This window comes from Bicyclus anynana, chromosome 20 (assembly GCF_947172395.1).
Source record: "Bicyclus anynana chromosome 20, ilBicAnyn1.1, whole genome shotgun sequence".
Taxonomy (NCBI): domain Eukaryota; kingdom Metazoa; phylum Arthropoda; class Insecta; order Lepidoptera; family Nymphalidae; genus Bicyclus; species Bicyclus anynana.
In genome coordinates this window covers 9,649,741-9,668,996 of record NC_069102.1, presented here as the reverse complement: position 1 = coordinate 9,668,996, position 19,256 = coordinate 9,649,741, and the positions used below count along the sequence as shown (strand labels likewise).

Here is a 19,256-nt window from a genome sequence, read left to right as displayed (position 1 = left end):
CTGGGGAAACCCATCTGGTTTGTAAGATCTCGTTACTGAAAGTTCTGGAACGATTTCTTTTATGATTTCACATTTTTCATAATGATTAAAGACTCACGTGCTGATGTGTATTAGGAGTTCTACTGATTGTACGAACGAATGATTTTCGCTGCTTCTATCGCGCCATATTGTTTTAACTAGCTGACGCCGCGCGGTTTCACCCGCGTGGTTCCCGTTCCCGTAGGAATACGGGGATAATATATAGCCTATAGCCTTCCTCGATTTATAGGCTATCTAACACTGAAAGAATTTTTCAAATCGGTCCATTAGTTCCTGAGATTAGCGCGTTCAATCAAACAAACTCTTCAGCTTTATAATATTATATTAGTATAGATGTTACGCTAATGACACTTGAAACATTACCTTGAAAGAAATTAGAGGAGATATCTATGCTAGTATTATAAAGAGAAAATATTTTATTGTTTATTAGTTTGTCTACATTGAATAGGCTCTGAAACAACTAGGCTTGTAGCCATGTGGCACGTCGATTCTCTTTCTACAAACGCTAACGCTTCGACAACTAACAAAATGGTATGGTAATGGTATCCGAACTTGTCTTACTGAGTTCCAAACATTAAACGAACAAATTGGAAAAAAATGCTTTTGATTTTCAAAAATTTAAATATCATATGTGTAGAAGCATAATATGACGCACTTATTTCAGACAAATAAAATAAATCTTGTGAAATGCAACAAGAGTAAATATATTGTTTTTTTTTTAATAAATGTTGATATTTTGCTTATTCTATAGAATACTATTCTGTTTATTTTTAGCGTACTATATTTTTTGTAGCTAAATCTAAAAAAATACTATATTTTTCTCAAAAAATGTTGGCAACCCCAGCTAGCTCCCACTATATGTTTTTTCAGCAAACGAGCATGCTTCTCACCTGATGTTAAGTGATTACCACAGCTCATTATCATTACAACACCAAGGGATAGGTACCACTAATGCGTTGCCAGCCTTTGGGGACTTTGTTTATCCATCCCTTAATTAACCCCTATAATATACCAAACCGTGAATATGGAAAATCCAACCAACTAACTCATTTCAACAAAGTCCAGTAATTTTTTTAAGTTAGCTACATTGTCAGCGAATAACATATTCTATATTTTATCGCGGTATTACCACAGAAACGGAATAGTCCTTAGATCTTTTCTGCACAATAATGCAAATTAGGGAATCTGCTCCCATCTATGGTAATTTTCTTATTTCCTGAAGCTACGATTTAGGGATTATCTAAAACGCTGATAAACTAATCTTCCATATGGAAATTTCTCTGATATTGCAGATATTCATGAGCTTCGAAAACTTTCCTGCATATTTGCTCTCAATCCAATTTAAAAATTTAATCTATACTTCTATACTAATATATAAAGCTGAAGAGTTTGTTAGTTAGTTTGTTTGTTTGTTTGATTGAACGCGCTAATCTCAGGAACCACTGGTCCGATTTGAAAAATTCTTTCAATGTTAGATAGCCCATTTATCGAGGAAGGCTAAGGCTATAAATTATCCCCGTTTTCTTACGGGAACGGGAAATACGCGAGTAAAACCTCGCGGCGTCAGCTAGTCATAAAATATACGTACCGTATCAGTTGCAGTCTAACCATTTTTCAAATTTGCTTTGCAAATTCTCCCTCTCTCTAGCCTTCCACTCTCTGTTTCCACTTATCACTTTGAATTTTGATTTCGACTATCATAGTATCCTAAATTACATTTCATATTTCCTATATCTGAATTACATTTCACATATCCATAAACTGAATAAAAATTAAACTTTCATTACTTGAAACAACTATTCAAAAATAATTACCAAATATAAAATCAAAGCTTAAGTATATCTTCAGCATAAAGTACCACTTAATTACACTGAAGGTAGTGATTTTTGTATTTTGTAGAAAAATCAATATACCTAATTTAAAAACCGTAAAATTTCGGCTAACATACATTGCGTTAATTTAGTAGGCTTTGATGTCAGCTATCAACCTGTAGAGTTATCATCATCATCATATCAGCCGATGGACGATCAGCCGATGGACGTCCACTGCAGGACATAGGCCTTTTGTAGGGACTTCCAAACATCACGATACTCCCGAATCCCTGCGCCTCGCTTGATATCGTCAGTCCACCTGGTGAGGGGTCTACCAACACTGCGCTTTATAGTGCGGGGTCGCCATTGTGACTTTGGTTCTTTTGCGGATCTAGGATTCGATCACGCAGAGATACACCGAGCATAGCTCGATCCATCGCCCGCTGTGTGACTCTGAGCCTTCGTAGGAGGCCCATAGTCAGCGACCAAGTCTCGGAACCATAGGTCAATACTGGCAACACGCACTGTTCGAAGACTTTTGTCTTCAGGCACTGAGGAATTTCGGACGAAAAGATGTGGCGGAGTTTTCCGAATGCTGCCCAGCCGAGTTGGATTCGGCGGTTCACCGCTTTCTCGAAATTGGACCTACTTAACTAGACCATATGTCCTAGGTATATGTATTCGTCTACAATTTCGAGTGCAGCGTCCTCAACTATAACTGGGTGGAGCGAAACATGAGCGTTACACATAATTTGACATGTAGAGTATGACGTAATATTTACGGGACACCCTTTATATACGAGTATCTTATCTTCATCAAGAGTGAATAGACAGCCTCTAGGCAAAAGCGTTCAACCATATGCTGCATCTTCGCTTACCATCAGGCGTGAATTCAACCAAGCAAGCCTAAAAAAATACGTAATATTTCTTGGCCCACGTTTCCTTCGAGTGTTCACGAGTGTAGACGTACTTCTAAAAAAGCTCTTAGAAATTGGTTATTACAATGAACAAACATTAGTTAGTTCTGTAGGTACTTTACATCATCACTTAAAGCAAGTAGGTAATCACTAAATAAAGAGCAGTCACGTCAGTCAATGTGGAACCAGGACAACACCAGTTAAACCGGGAAGTAGGTACATTAACTTATGACTAACTGCATGATAGTCCACTCGAGTACAGTCGGATATAAATAATATCGTGTACTATTGCTGTAAAGCACGTGTTTCCTTATTTAGCCCTTGACCTTATATGGATAAAGGTTTATGATAAAAAATAATTTAATTATTATTTTCTTTCATTCAGACGGCTGAATCACGACAAATATTCTCAGGCAACTTATGACAAAATCATTTGATCTAATCTAAAAGTTTAATCATAATTATAAATATGTAAAAACATATTTATCAGCAATAGATTATTAGACTAAGAGCCCGTGAACCCCAGACCTTCTTAATTTTATAAAAGCTGAAAGGAGATGGTCCATTTCAGGTCCACTCTTGTACCCTGTATCATTAAAATAAAAAAAAAAAAGAATTTTATTAAAATCTAAATAAGTGAATAAATCTAACCAAATAAAAAAAAATTAAAACAGAAGTTTTTGAGTTATACAAAGATGGCGCCCATAGAGCAACTATGACATGACAATTGACAGCAAACGTCAAATCGACTACTGCATTGAAAACGTCATCAATCCGCCATTATTACCCATATTAGTGTTGCATTTCTTGGGAGTTAATGAATATTATTTCGAAAGAATTAAAGTAAATTCGTACATTTGTATAATCAAAAATAGTTAAAACAAATATTTTCTTTTACTTTCCCCAGGGTACAATGACTGATCTGACTCCATACAATTTTGGACCATCTCTTTTGTCAGCTCATGCTCTTACTGTATGTACGGAGTTAATAACTAATTATGGAGTTTGGACCGTGATGGCTTATGGAGGTAGCAGGTTTTAAGGGTCAAGCCCCACAACCATCTAAGTATTAAGTATAATTTTTTCATGTTTTCCTTGGCAGTTTAAAATAAATAAATTATGAAATATCATGCGTTTTCTACCTTATTTGCTAATTTGTTTGTTGGTAAACAGTACACAACAACTAGGGCTATAGTATAGTGATATTTTTTTCTAAATGTCTATCACCTGGCTCTGCGGAGTCTGTGTCAAATGTATCAAAATCTCTATGTACGTATTGTGGAATGGGTATCCCACAATGATATCGCATTTCAGTTTGTGACGAGAATAGACTGAGGGCGTCCGAGAACGCTTTAGGCGTGTGTACTCGAGTCTTGACCTAAAGCCATCTGGAGTTTCTCAGACTACTGCTACATTTCGATAGATATTAAGTTTTGGACTACACAGATTTTATTTCTATGTACATTAAAGTAGCAATTTCTGCTCGAAAAGCTTGCCTTGGCGCAATGATTTGCTTGTATTGGCATCTGTAAGATTTGGTTTGATTTATTATTCGGGTAAATTCAAGATTTCATGTTTTCTAATTTGGTTCATGTCTATATGGTGGTACGGAAGGCTTCGGCCTTGACATGTTACCACCCTACCGGCAAAGTTACACCACCGCATCGCAATAGTAGGCACCCAGCCTAGTGGATATGACCTGTGCCTTCGATTTGGAGGGCGTAGGTTCAAATCCGATCCGGGGCATATGCACCCCTAACTTTTCAGTTATGTGTTTTTTTTACATTTATCACTTAGCTTAGGAATAAAACGAATCTTAGTATCGACCATTAAATTGCTATTATGGAAAATAGTAGTTAACCCAGTTTAAATAGTCAAAATTAGATGAGAATCTCGGAAAAAAAAGAACAAAATTTTACGAAACTAATTAAGTGAAAATACAAACAATGGTATAACGTCGGCCTTATCACTGAAGTGATATTTTCCAGGTAACCGTATTAATACAAATAAATTAGAAGTGATCATAACTTATTTATTTTAAATTATGTATTGTTTTTTTTTAGGAATTGTTACATAGAATACTTATATTAACTACGTCTAATCATTCTAAGCTTATTAATCAATTTTCATTAATCTTAAAAAAGGTACATAATGGTATTTTTTTGTCTCAATAATTTATTTGTCCTTTTTTACCAATGTTATTAAAATACAAAATATGATACTAAACACTATTAAAAATTTATATAAAAAAATATTAAATTACATTTTACTTACAAATTAAATTAAATGTAATTTAATTTGTTTGTTAAATACTATTATTAGGTGTAAAATTACTAGCGATTTATACCCTCATTTTTAATTTATCATTAATTTATACCCTCATTTTTAATTAATCATTAATTTGGTACAGAAACCTTCGTGCTCGAGTTCGGCTCGCACTTGACTGGTTTTGTGTCACTTGGCAGACACTTGACTCAACGATGCTAGGAATCAAATGTATCGAAAATTGAAGTGCTGTTGCAAACTGAATGACACAATGATATCACAATAATATTGTGTTTCCGTTTGGAATGAGAATAGCGTGAGAGCGGTCGAGGGTGCTTGAGCTGCTTGTGCTACTATCTTGACCTTTAGCAAATGCTGTTTCACATAATAGTTGCAAAATAGTTTATCTAAACTAGAATGTAACACATTTTTACTATCTATTATTTAAATTGAGCAGTTTGTAAAAGACTTTGTGAAGCTAAATTGGATCCATTGCAGCTTGTAGTTCGATTAGTCTTATATCATTAGCTAACGTTTTTAAAAAGTGCTTGTAAACTAAAGCATCTAGAAAAAAAGATATGATAAAGTCAGAACAGGAACTCAGTTTAAGGATTCCTTCCTCGTCGAGTTTAGACTCGTAATATATTGAAAACTAGCGGACGCCCGCGACTTCGTCCGCGTAAATTTCGATGTCAACTTTACTACTACCCCTACCCTACCCTACCCCTACCGTACCCTACCCCTACCCTACCACTACCCCTACCCTAACCCTACCCCTACCATACCCCTAAATAAATAAAGTTCGTGTGGTTGTAGGAGGTAATCTCTGGATCTAGTGGACCGATTAGGAAAATTGTTTTACCAATAGAAAGCTACGTTATTTGCGAGTGTCATAGGCTATGTTTGATCCCCATATTCACACGGGAACGGGAACTACGTAAATTAAAGCGCCGGGCGTCATATAGCGGAATTTCTGCGTCTTTTAGAAATTTTGTATTATCTCCGAAACTATATAAGTAATTAACATATTGTAAAGGGCAAATCTTATCTCCATAATATCCTTGTGATTATTAAATAATTTATTTTAATAAGGATTAAAGTTTAGTTGTATAAATAATGACGCAAACCTAAGTATATAAAATTAATAATTTTTAAAACACAAAAGGTACTATATCTGCTAAAATATAGAAGATAGATATATAGTGTCGCGGACTTTTTTGTAGAACTTTTAAAGATACATAAAGCCTCCATACATTAATTTCAATTTTACACAATAGTTAAGGCAGCGCATGCGAATAAGTCTGTTTAAGAGGATTTTCAGTCCGACCTGTATGACAAAAACTGTGATAACTCAGCTAATATATATGATACCAATATAAAATATAGCCTATAGCACTCCCCGATAATGTAGCATTCTACTGGTGAAAGAATTTTTAAAATCGGACCAGTAGTTCCGAAGATTACCCCATTTAAAAAATGTGACAAACTTACAAACTTTACCTCTTTATAATATTAGTATAGAAGTATATACCATGTCCAGATTGAATTGCGCTATTTGGTAAATAAACAAACCCTTTTGTCGATGCCAAACTTTCATAACAGTTTTCAGAACCATCAAACTATTAAAACACGCACAAACACTTTGTCCTTTACAATCCACCTATGGAGAATCATACAAACGTAACATTTTTTTAATTTACACAGGGTTTAATCAAAATTTTTAGAAATAAACGAAATTAAACACGAAATTATGCACACAGATTACATTTAAATGTTAATTTGACGTTTCGTCTCTCTAAGGTTGTGCCAAGTAAAATTGTCACCACAGATTAAAAATGAACGATTTACCGATTGTAAATATCGAATGTATTCCGTTCAGTATCGATATCGTAATTGAGTAATTTGAATAAAGTATTTTTTTCATAGCGCTGTTTAGTTAGTTACGTACTTATATGTTAAAAAAAGATAATGCGTTAACAAGTACTGCCTAAATTTTTTAGTACTCTTTTAATTTATAACAAACAGATACAAGTGAAAAAAATGTTATTTGATAGATATTAATTAATATGCAACAGAAAGAGGTAGATAGTTAATATCGCGCGTATTTTGACTGTGTGATTAGTGTTGCCAACTTAGAAGTGAGTTTTTAAGTAAAGTGATTTTTTCACAATTGATATAAAATTCGATTAGTAGTAGTTAATTCTCGATATAGTTCATCAACGGCCCATCCCTAGGATGACGTCACAACTAATGTCAATGATGAATACGGCCATATTTGTTTACAAAATTTTGCAATTCTAAAAAAACGAAGTTTAGATAAGCAGTTGCCAATATAATTAGAGCTATAGGTACCTATATTTTTTTTATCAAATAATATATGTGTGCCAGATACAGCTATATCGCAATAATAGATCTAAAAATACTTTGGCCTTGACATTATTTAGGTGAACCTAAATATCATATTAATGTCTTCATAACAGGTGCCTTCTGACAGTAAATTTAAACATGTAATATTTTAAAAAGTTAAAATAAATACAATCCAGTGACTAATTGAAAATTAAATCCAATTTGTACATATTTTTCTGTGTCCAGTTTTTTTTTTTTGATTTTTTTTTTCCAATTATTCATAAAAAAAAACAAAAGGAAGTCAAATTTTCTACATCAGTGGTGGCGAGGAAACACTTCGTTCCTGCAGTCCTTTAAAGCCACTCGGGGCTATTACACATCGAAAGCCACTCAGGGCTTGGATTCACATTGCTTGAGAAACGTTCTCTAAGCCACGAAACTTCACTAGAGCGACACCAAACTCTAGGAAACCGAAATTCGCCGCAGTACGACCCAGACTGCGCGAAAGCACATGGGCTGATACGGAGTTTAGCACAGCGCTCCGTGTCACTGTCTTACTGTGTAGAAACGGACTCCCCGCTTGTATGAGCGAAGCGGTCGTATATATACCTCTGGGGAATAAACATTTCGTTAGCGTGAGTTAGAACCTATATGAATAAACGTTTGTATTATCACTTTTTGTTGATTCCTTGAATACAGTGTTAAAGTTTATATAAAATGTCACCTAATACAAGTTTATTTACTTATTAAAAGTACTTTTTTAATTTTTTTGTCATATAAAGTTTTATAAATTATTGCATTGTTGACTTTTTATCAATGTTGATGGCCTTTGATAACCTTAAAATTAATATATATACCTATAATTTCTCAGCATTGATATGATTTTTAGCCGGAAAAGACGTCATAAAATATTTTATTTACCAATAAATTTGGAAGTTAAAAATTTAACCCCACGTGATATACGTAGTTCTTGTAACCCATTTCAAATAAGCAGGGGGTTCGTAATTCGACAGTAAGTTTTTACTTTTTTTTTTCTTAAAGCGTCTGGTTGCCGCTAAAATGAATTGTAATGTGTTATTATTATTACTGTCCTGTCTTTCTTTTGTGACCCTCGCGCGACTCGAACGAATAGATTGACTCGAAGAATCAAAACCGGCTCGCGAGTTTGGTTTTTAGCTGCAGTCCATAGATCCGCATCGAACGGATTTTATCTAAACTTATAATAAATCTTTAGAAAGGTCAATTCTGTACATAAAATGTATTCCAAAATAACTATCAGGGGGTGATTAGAGAACGATACTGATGCCAAAAATGCAATAAGTAAAATTTAAGCCTGTCTGTCTACACAACGGATTTTAACGAAACAACTATATTCATACGGTACGGTATACGGTACAATTAGACTTCATATTTCTGGGCAGGTTATAGTATACTTTTCATCACGCTTCGATAAATAGGAGCAGAGCAGTGAAGAGCAATGTTGGGAAAACGGGAGAAGTTACTCCATTTTTATAGCGATACTACTGTAAGGGCTGGATTAAAGAGGCCTAAGGGTGGACGAAGTCGCGGGCGCCCACTAGTCTTCAGTAAAACTAAAAATCCGTTTGATGCGATGCGTCAGATAAGTATGTTGCGTATCTGTTAATTGGCACCCTTTTGTTGTCGATGTCCAGTCGACTCGCACGAAACGTTTCGCATCGACGTTTCTAATAAGAACAGCGAAGATGTGGAATGCCCTTCCGGCTTCTGTGTTTCCTAACACTTATGATTTGTGCACCTTCAAGACAAGAGTGGATAGGTTTTTTCTAGGCAAGCGCGCTCCAACCTAGACCTCATCATTGCTTTCCACCAGACATGGTTGTAGTCAAGCGCAAGTCTATTATGAAAATAAAAAAAAAAAAACGCTTACCACAGAGCGCCACGTGTGAACAGAGGGCCTAATGGCAGTTTGATACTGTTACCGTCACGTAACTTAAACGCGAATTTCTAAGGAATTGAAACAGCGCCATCTAGTGGCACTACTGCACAACTGTTTCAATTCCATATACATTTGCGAAAACGTCAACGTGATAGTAACAGTATGAAAATATTGAAAACTCCCACTAGGCACTAGACTGATCAACATATACCTACATTCCTCCTTTGTGTCACACATTCTGGTACAAAAACATCGCTCGGGCGTTAATGATAATCGTTTCACCATAATATCAGGCTAGCAAATAATTGCGTGCTTTTGTGCAAATCGTTTTGCACAAGTTGATACAGTTACGCTTTATATGCTCTGTCATTTTACGGCTTTGTGCTCTGTTATGTACATTATAATATCATTATTATGTTATTATTACTGTGTACTATTCCATGTGAAGCCATGATAGCCCAGTGGATATGACCTCTTTGATTCAGAGAGCGTAAGGTCGAATTCCCCACGCATCTCCAACTTTTCGGTTAATAAGTAGGTATCACATACTTTAACTGATGAAGGATCGTGAGGAAACCTACATATCTACCTGGGAATATTCTTTATCTACGTGTGTAAGTGTGAGTTTTTGTGCTTTCTTAGGGTTCCGAACGTAGTACAAAAACGAAACCTTGTTACAATATTCTTTAAAGAGCCAGATAGTTTATGTTAGTAATATTTGATGAACTTTATTTTATTTTTATTGGCCTAAAAAACATTAGGCTCTGGAATAATACTCAATTAATTATATGTATAGTTACATACCTAATTAAGTATTATGTTTCTACTTATGTAATTTGTTATATTTTGAATTTTCTTTCTTTAAATAATCACTAATAAAATAGTAATCATGCGGTTACGTTTCAGTAACAGTGCCTAACAGATTTTTGAAAATGGCATTAATAAAACCTACCAATGTTGCTTTTTTTTACTTGAAACAAACTGCAACTTCGTTGAACTTTCTAGTTATTCTACTTAATTGAACTTTAATTTACTTTCCTACTTCAACTTCAACTTCAACCTAATTGTTTAATTGCTACTGGCGTCGTCTAATCAACTTAAGACAAGTACCTACCTAACAGGGATGTTGACATTTTTTTTAATTGTATATAAATTATGAGTAGGTATGCTAATAGTAAAGTAAATTTGTATAAGTACCTAACGCAGGATATCTATCATTACTTTCGGAGCTACAGGGATTTAAAAGGGTCATATTTCCGGCAATGCCCTGAAAAATGCCACATACAAAATGGCACGAATTAATGACGTCGTTGATCATAATGTTCGTTAGATTTGTATGGGCGTTCAAACAAAATTACAAATATCTTTGTTATATTTTGTGTGTTTATGTTTATAGTTCATTATATTGAAAAATGTCCTGTATAATGTAGGGAAGCTAAAATTTTATGAATTTACATCTAATTACGATAAAAGATTTTTAATATATCTTATTTATTTTGTAAACTTCCAGACCATTTTTGTTTATTGGTATAGTTAAGTTAGTTAATATTGCCTTATTTACCCAAATGTCTAATGAAAGTCAATATATTCAAACCTAGTCATCATCCCCATTGTAAACGACAATATGATAGCAATATCAATTTATATTTAAACTAGAAAAACTTAATTTCAACCTTCATTGCGTAATATAAAAATATAGCCATATTGGCAACTCTCTATTCATATTGTGTTTAGGATTGATAGGCGCGCGGTTGAGTTTTCCGCAAACACAGTGCCAGTTTATTGATGGATAGGCAGTTCGTTTATGAGTTTCTAATTTAGAATTCTCCTATTTGAGTATCGTTCAAAAATACGTATGTTTATAAATGTATAGCATAAATCGAAGACAGAGAAGTAAATAGACCGATACTCGATAGGTAGTATTTATTGAAGATGTGTGGACTTAGTAAAAATTATGTAAAAATATTTAAGGATCCTTTTCTCGGCTTTCTTATTTCTTAAGTTCTTAAGTTTTGTAGTTTGTATTGTTAAATCCTCCCCTTGGTTTCACTTGCTTAGTTCCTTTCCCGTTGGATTACAGAGATATAATAAAGCCTTTGTTATTAGTAGACAATGTACCTATTATAAAATGGTAAAAGAATTTTAAAAATCGATCGAGTAGTTTTTAAGCTAATTGGATTATTTCTTTATAATATTATTATTAGTTTAGATGATCCGTCCAATCAGTGAGCATTTATTAATATAGTGTCTAAGTTATTTGTTTTTAAATTAAGCCTAACCATGATGTAAGTAAGTATATCGGAATACTGTGAAGTATCAATAATTGCCAACTTTAACCTACTTGCGATACTGAGATGTGCCTATAAACTGAAATTTATTACACACCTAGCTACAGAAGCAAAATGTTTACTTTAAATTTTCCTGCAACGTAGGTAACCCTTTTTCTTACTACAAGATACCACAGCACAGCACTTAATGTAATTAAATTGGCGCCACACTTTGGGCTAATTGAAAATCGAGTCAAATATGTCGTAGTATGTGTTAGTTTTAGTAGGGATTTGGGTGTTAGTAGTAATGAAACTTTACACGATTAATAATAATTTTTAATTCGATTCTGTAGTGTTTGTGTATATATACACCGGTAGTGGGAGAGAGCGGACAGTAAGGACAAGGGACCTTACAGATTCCAATTATCGTGTCGCGGTATTTCTTACCAAACTCCTCGGAAACGGTTGGACCGATTTTTATGAAATTCTGTTCTCATATCGGGTAGGACTTACGATCAGTCAACATTTATTTTTAATGCCCCTAATTAATGATAAGGTTGAACCACCCTTAAATATTTTATTTTTATTTTTGTGACTTGAATTTAATCTTCATAAGTAAATTACCTACCAAATGCGTCAGGTAGAAGTACATAAAATACCTACAGATACGCTATATCAGAAGCGAAAGCTATAAATAATCTGTAAGCCTGTGAGGTAGTTTGTTAGACGTGGGGCCTGAATTACCTCCCTCAGCAACAATAAACCTCATGAAGCCGCTTGAGGCACAAAGCGAACAATATCGTCTGCCGGCTCTAATCAACCGAGCAATTTATAAACCTAGTCCTAAGTTATTATGAAAGTTTAACCACGTTTAACGCAAATAGGTTAAAAATAGGTCAAGTGCAAATCACCTACGGTTTCGGTTTAATAATTCAATTTTTATTTATTTATCTACTTGTACTGAAACGGCTAGACCGATTATAATTCTTTTTTACGCTCCAGCCCCAAAAAGAAGTGTCGCCAGGGTCGCAGAAGTCATGTAGTATTTAGATCCCGAATATTACGTAAAATATTTGTGTAATTAATCTTATCTGTGTTCGTGTTCCACAAAGCACCCAAATTCACTATCTCAAAATTTTCTGTCGTTTTTTGAGGGGGACGAAGTAAACTCACACATCTAAAATCGTTAACACCAATAAATATATTTTGTGTCCTTAAACTACACCGTACTATAAATTTGATTCGCAATACACACACGTGTAATTTCTACACAAATGATTATACACATCGCTTACACTCGTTACACAGAGTATTCGATTACTTGATCGATGGTTTGCTATTCCGGCTAATGAATCGATTATTTTTAGATATTGTTTAATATAATTTATTTTGGAAATACATACAAATGAGACGTAACTTCATCTTATAATAAACTAGAAGTTGTAGACCATTTTTAATGCCACTTACTACACAAACTGGCATTTTTAAGGAGATCTTTACACGACGGATACGATTACAACAATGAAGCATCGATTCTATTGAAACAGTTTTTATAAACGCCAAGATCGTTGATTCTTGATAGTACCGTCTAACGAGGCAGGTACCTATGTAATTCATCTGAGCGCCAAGTATTTCCTCCTCACTACTCGCAATATTAATTTTTAAAAGTGATCATTATTTTAGTATTTTTGTATGAGTTTGAAAGCAATATTTTATAGATATTGCAGATCAACGTTTGTTGAGTCTGCTAGTAATTTATAGTTTTCTAATAATTATCCCAAGTGTAAAGCACTTCAGGCTTTGACGTCAGAACAAGGTCAGTCAGTGTCGCTAATGATCATCGGGGCATGTTATCACGTGGGGCCGATATCCGGGTCGCATTACTCTCTTGTGCAATGACCCGGATATGTGTGCATTGCAGTTCTCCGTAATTATATAATTAAATAATAATAATAATATTTCGCTTAACTGCTGGATCGTGGGTCGGATACAAAAGGCAGTGATCCTTGAGACCGCGTGTATTGTGAGGAGGTTTCTCACTCTGGAGCTCTGATAACCGGTTGTTTGGATATATTTAAATCAGTCTATATCTTCCGAACCTATAGGTACGCTACAAACAAAATTATAAAAAATCTTGTCTCGTTGTTATACATAAAGCAGATAAAAACAGTGAATTTATTCTATACTAGCTGACGCCGCGCGGTTTCACTCGCGTGGTTCCCGTTCCCGTAGGAATACGGGGATAATATATAGCCTTTCTCGATAAATGGGTTATCTAACACTGAAAGAATTTTTCAAATCGGACCACCAGTAGTTCCAGAGATTTTTTTTTTTTTCAATCGAACAAACTAACTCTTCAACTTTATAATATTAGTAAAGATATAGAATATATAGATTATGTATATTTCTAGGAAATCGTTCGATAACCTCTTATGCGATCTGCGAATGCGAGTCATCTCTCATCTCGATTTACCTTCCAACGGATTCTGAGAATCAGTAAAAGTTAAATGAACTACTAATGAGTAATGTAATTTATGAGTCATTTTAGTGGCCTTACCTGGACTAGAAATGAGAAGTGTGAATCATTTATTAAAATACAATCAAAATTTTCTTAGATTTTCGCGCTGGAGGTGGAATAACAATGATATTAATATAATATAATTTTTTTAAATATTCCCAATTCCCCTCCAACTAGTCGGGAAAGACTGTATTAGGAGTGGGCATGACAATAGTCCAACGGGGCGGGGATCGAATCACCACCCCTCGGTGATGAGTCCGGTCTCACCGTTGAGCTATTGAGGCTATAAATATTATAATTGTGGAATAACACAAAAGAAAAACACTTACAACTGTGCAAAGGCGGTCTTAATGCTTGATTAACATCTGTAATTTATTTATTTTTTATTTATTTAACAACTGTATTAGACCGCGTGTTGGTTGGTTGGCACAAAGCGTAATGTTGGTCGACCCCCCACCAGGTGGACTGACGACATCAAGCGAGTAGCAGGGATTCGCTGGATGCAGTGGCTCAGTATCGTGATGTTTAGAAATCCCTACAAAAGGCCTATGTCCTGTAGTGGACGTCCATCGGCTGATATGATGATTAGGCCGCGTAGAAGACAGTCAGGGTTTACTAACCAACGTTTTCCAAATAAGTCAGCTAAATCATCTTAGATAACTGCATCTCTTAACATCAGGGGAAATTGCAGTGAAGTCCGGGAAGACCTATACACTATAGCTAATATAGTAACTATAAGTTCATAACACACCCGATGGCCTGCGCGAGCCGGGGGGCGTGTAGCGATGAATGAAAAACCCACGCAGTCTTTCCCCCCGTCGCCCGCATATCATGGGAGTGTCATCAACGAACTAAAACACGATGTCCAGATGCTATATTATCTTCCTCCCCCAATAACGACAACAGTCATACGTCAACCAATAATAAACAAGACCCGATGATATTACTTCATCAGCACTTATTGAATAGTCAAACAGATTAGGTAATAAAAATACCTGTTGATGGCTAATGATAGTACTAAGGAAACCATAAAAATGCCCTACATATCTCATCAAATTTACGATCAATCTTGCATCCGTACGTACTGGTAATGGCACTAATATAAAATTTAATGCCATGATTAAAGCCACGAAATACATGAGACCATAAACTGCGAACAGAACCGCGGTTTAAGTAATTTATTAATCCGCCGGTTTTGAATGTGGTTCTACCGTAGTTTTCCTGAACCACCTAGGTGGACTTTTACACAGAGCTTAACTAATTACTTAACTAACTTTTTTAACTTCAATTCATCTGACTTACATTTACCTACATACTTGAATTTAGCCCTAAAGTTTAGTTAATACATACTAACGGGTACAAATTTTGTACCCGTGAGCCGTGATAGCCCAGTGTATATGACCTCTACCTTCAATTCGGAGGACGTAGGTTCGAATCCAATCCAGGGCCTGCACCTCCTACTTTTCAGCTATGTGCATTTTAAGAAATTAGATATCACGTGTCTCAAACGGTGAAGGAAAACCATCGTGTGGAAACCTGCATACCTGAGATAAATTTTAAATACTCTACGTGTGTGAAGTCTGCCAATCCGCAATGGGCCAGCAACCATTACATTCTGAGAGGAGATTCGTGCTCAACAGTGAGCCGAAATTCAGTTTTCGTAAATCCCGCGGGAAATGTCGATTTTTCCGGAATAAAAAGTAGCCTTTATGTTGCTCAAAGACCTCTTCTATCTACCAGTGAAAGTCCTGTTTAAATCGGTTTAGCCGATCCAGAGATTAGCCCGGACAAACAGAACGACAATTTTTTTTTTAAAAAAAGCCTGTCACACTGGAGAAAACACAGTTATCTTGAAATCACAGACAGACAGTTCAATTTTATTATGATGTATGGTAATCATTTAAACTCAAAATTCTTACCGCTATATTGGTAAAGAAAACTATTCCTAAAGGCCTTAAAATATAGTCCAATATCCAATAAAATCCAAAATTCAGAGCAATCTTAACTTCAAGGATTGAGTTTAAGGTTAAATTTGCAATTGCGACTACTTGAATTGAGTGCCAAGAAGTTGTGTTTGGCACTCATTCAGTGTGGACGTTTTTTGGTCGCTGATTGTGCATCCACTTTTTAATAGGAGATCGATGATTTTAAACTATTAGAAATATAATCACAGATTGAACATTAGTTAGAATGTCACAGATCAGATAAAGAGCTGAACCTAAATAAACGTGGTGTCGCGTGACTAACCTATTTATTTAAAAAAAAAATCTCATCTCACAAAAACCTTCAAAATTCAACAGAGATTTTACTGCGAACCTAGTTTATACAGAAATTTTTACACGGAAATGAAGTATTTTAACACGCTATGCACTGTAATTTATTTATGGACGTAGGAAATGGTTTTAGGCGAAAAGTTAGTACCTTTAAATTTTATACGTTTAGGTATAAATACCGTAAATCTAGACATAGGTGACAGCTTAATTAGTACAGGTCTGGCTGGTGGGAGGCTTCGGGCGTCGCTAGTTACCACCCTACCAACAAAGACGTACCGCCTAGCGATTTAGCGTTCCGGTGCGATGTCGTGTTGAAACCGAAAGGAGTGTGGATGTCATCCTACACAATCAACATCAAATCTTAATCATACATACAATCTTCCATCAGATTGCTTCCATCTTAGATGGCATCATCACTTACCATCAGGTGAGACTGTAGTCAAGGGCTAACTTGTAGAGAATAAAAAAAAAGTGAGCCGTCAGATGTGAAACATCGACATTATTTTATAAAAGTTAAACAACACTGTATACATTACGAAATATACACTATAGGTAGGTATCCGAGCTCAGTGTAGCGAGAGAGATGGCTTAACGCCGGATCGAGTGGGAGAGAATCGCACAGTCGATTGCGCATGGCGACGCGTCGCCACACTGTACACACGTCTGCATATAGACTGTATATAATATATACCATGGTAAAACCGATTTCTGGCGTGGCGACGCGTCGCCAAAAATCGGTTTTACGTGCGGCCATAGATGTTCGGCGGCACATCAAAAATGTATATAAGCTAAAGCTAAATAAAGTATGAGAGCAAAATATGCTACCGTTCATAAACGAGACGAGAGACGAGTGTAAGTACAGCCTATTCTAGCTTAGGATTAAATTTTAAAATGAAACACAAACAAAAGCCTTCCGCTAAATCCGCTGACGAGCGCGCTCGGGCTGCATTTAGGCTTGATTTGCGTGTTTCCACATTTGCCTCGTAGCTCCTAATTACACCGGATTAACTACCGCCTCTGCTACTGTCATTTTAAAACACACGTTTACTTATAATGTAGGTATTGCAAACTTTACAATTATATTGTTGTCAACCGACATGATATTACTAAAACAATAGACTAGAATAGAAGAATAGACTATTTAGCCCCAAAGTAACGCTATAGTATAGCCTGTGTAGGTACTAAGACAGCTGAATTTATCAATTATAAATTTATATCAATATCATCATCATCATTATTATCAATCCACGATTCTCCTATCAGAATAAGAGGGGTAAGACCAATAGTCCACCACACTGGCCCAATGCGGATTGGCAGAATTCTCGCCCGAAGAGAATTAAGAAAATTCTTAGGTAGGTATGCAGGTTTCCTTATAATTTATATACTACATATACATACGTATATGTATAATATAATAAATAATTCTGAACAATGGTAATTCTTAAGATCTGAACTGAAATATTTACGGTAAAAATACTAGGCCTCGTCAACTATTATCAATACACCCTACTCTGAAATCATAGCAAATAAATTGTTTATCACATCATAACCACAATAATAAAATCAGTTTTATGTCCAGCAGCGCTTACCTACACTTATTTTTGTTTCACTGTTAAATAATATTTCTGCTTTTAGTAGTCGTAAATATTATGTCGTATTTTTAAAGGCCTAAACTAAACAATGTCCACCGTAAGCCTTGGTTGGACATTGTCTAAAAAGTACACTTACCTAAGTTTAGGTCTTTCATCTGCTTCCGTTATAAAGACTTGTAAGTTATTTAATTTAACTTACTACATAAAGATCTGTACGTAGCGAAGTAATCGAATTTGCAAAAACTCAAATGAATTTTTAAAGCACCACCTTCTAAAATTATCTAATCAGGATTCGAAATGCGCTCTTTGTGAAACTAAACTCCAATTTCTAAAATATTTTTTTATGATTTTCAATTTCATAGAGAATCAGGAACTACGAGCACAATAATAGTAGATTGTTATACAAGGGGCTAAAAACCCATTTTACATTTTACCCTACACTCTACTTTTCACTGTAACACGCGGAGCTAAACCCATTATAAACTCGGTTTCTTTTTAGCAGACCTCGCCTTCCGGCTGGTGCCCTAATAATACCTCGTATATAAAGGGTATTTTAGCCCCTTGAATAATATATACTTTACAATATTCTTTATTTCACCCACAGCACACACAAAAAAAAGTATTATTACTGTGATTTCACATAAAAAATACTTAACTGTCAGCTATAAGGAGGAGTTTAGTCTATAAATATATGAACACGTAGGCACAAAAAGGAAGAAGATAAATCTATTGGCGTTGAAAGGTTAAAAATGTAGAGCACGTTATTCGAATTTCAAGTACCTACCGACAGAGGAGTAATCGAGGATATTTTTCTGGCTTATTGTGTAAAATTACCGTCATTTACTCCATTTCGAGCACATTGCCAGAAGTGCCGGCCGACCGACAAAAACATTCTGAATAATAGCCTTTGTCGGTATGGATGCTGGCTAGCTAATAATCACTTCAACGATGATTATGTTTATGTGAGTGATTATTAAACTTTTATTAGATAATTTTATCTGTTTAAAACAGGTTATGAGATTCGTATTAATTTCGATTTGTCAAAATGTTTAAGCCTTATCTCGAACTTGATGGATTTGTTCTAGACACTTTTGCATAATTACAAACTAACTTAAAGTGTTTCTTAATGTTCAGAATAGGAACGATTGTAACATCTGGCTTTAAAAGGTTATATTAAATGAATCTTATTGTGTAGAATATTACGAGTAGGTATATCATTATTTATTAGCTTATTATCTTTAACTTTTTATATTGCCATCATCAATAGGCTAGTTGACACTTTTTTTAAATGTTCTTAAATAGTTCATTAT

The 19,256-nt window shown here is 35.0% G+C and overlaps 1 protein-coding gene across 12 annotated transcripts in view; it reads left to right on the top strand.

Moving 5' to 3' along the window:
- LOC112057979 (potassium/sodium hyperpolarization-activated cyclic nucleotide-gated channel 2) overlaps nucleotides 1–19,256 on the top strand; it is a 342,833-nt gene that overhangs the window by 313,585 nt on the left and 9,992 nt on the right. The window lies entirely within an intron of this gene.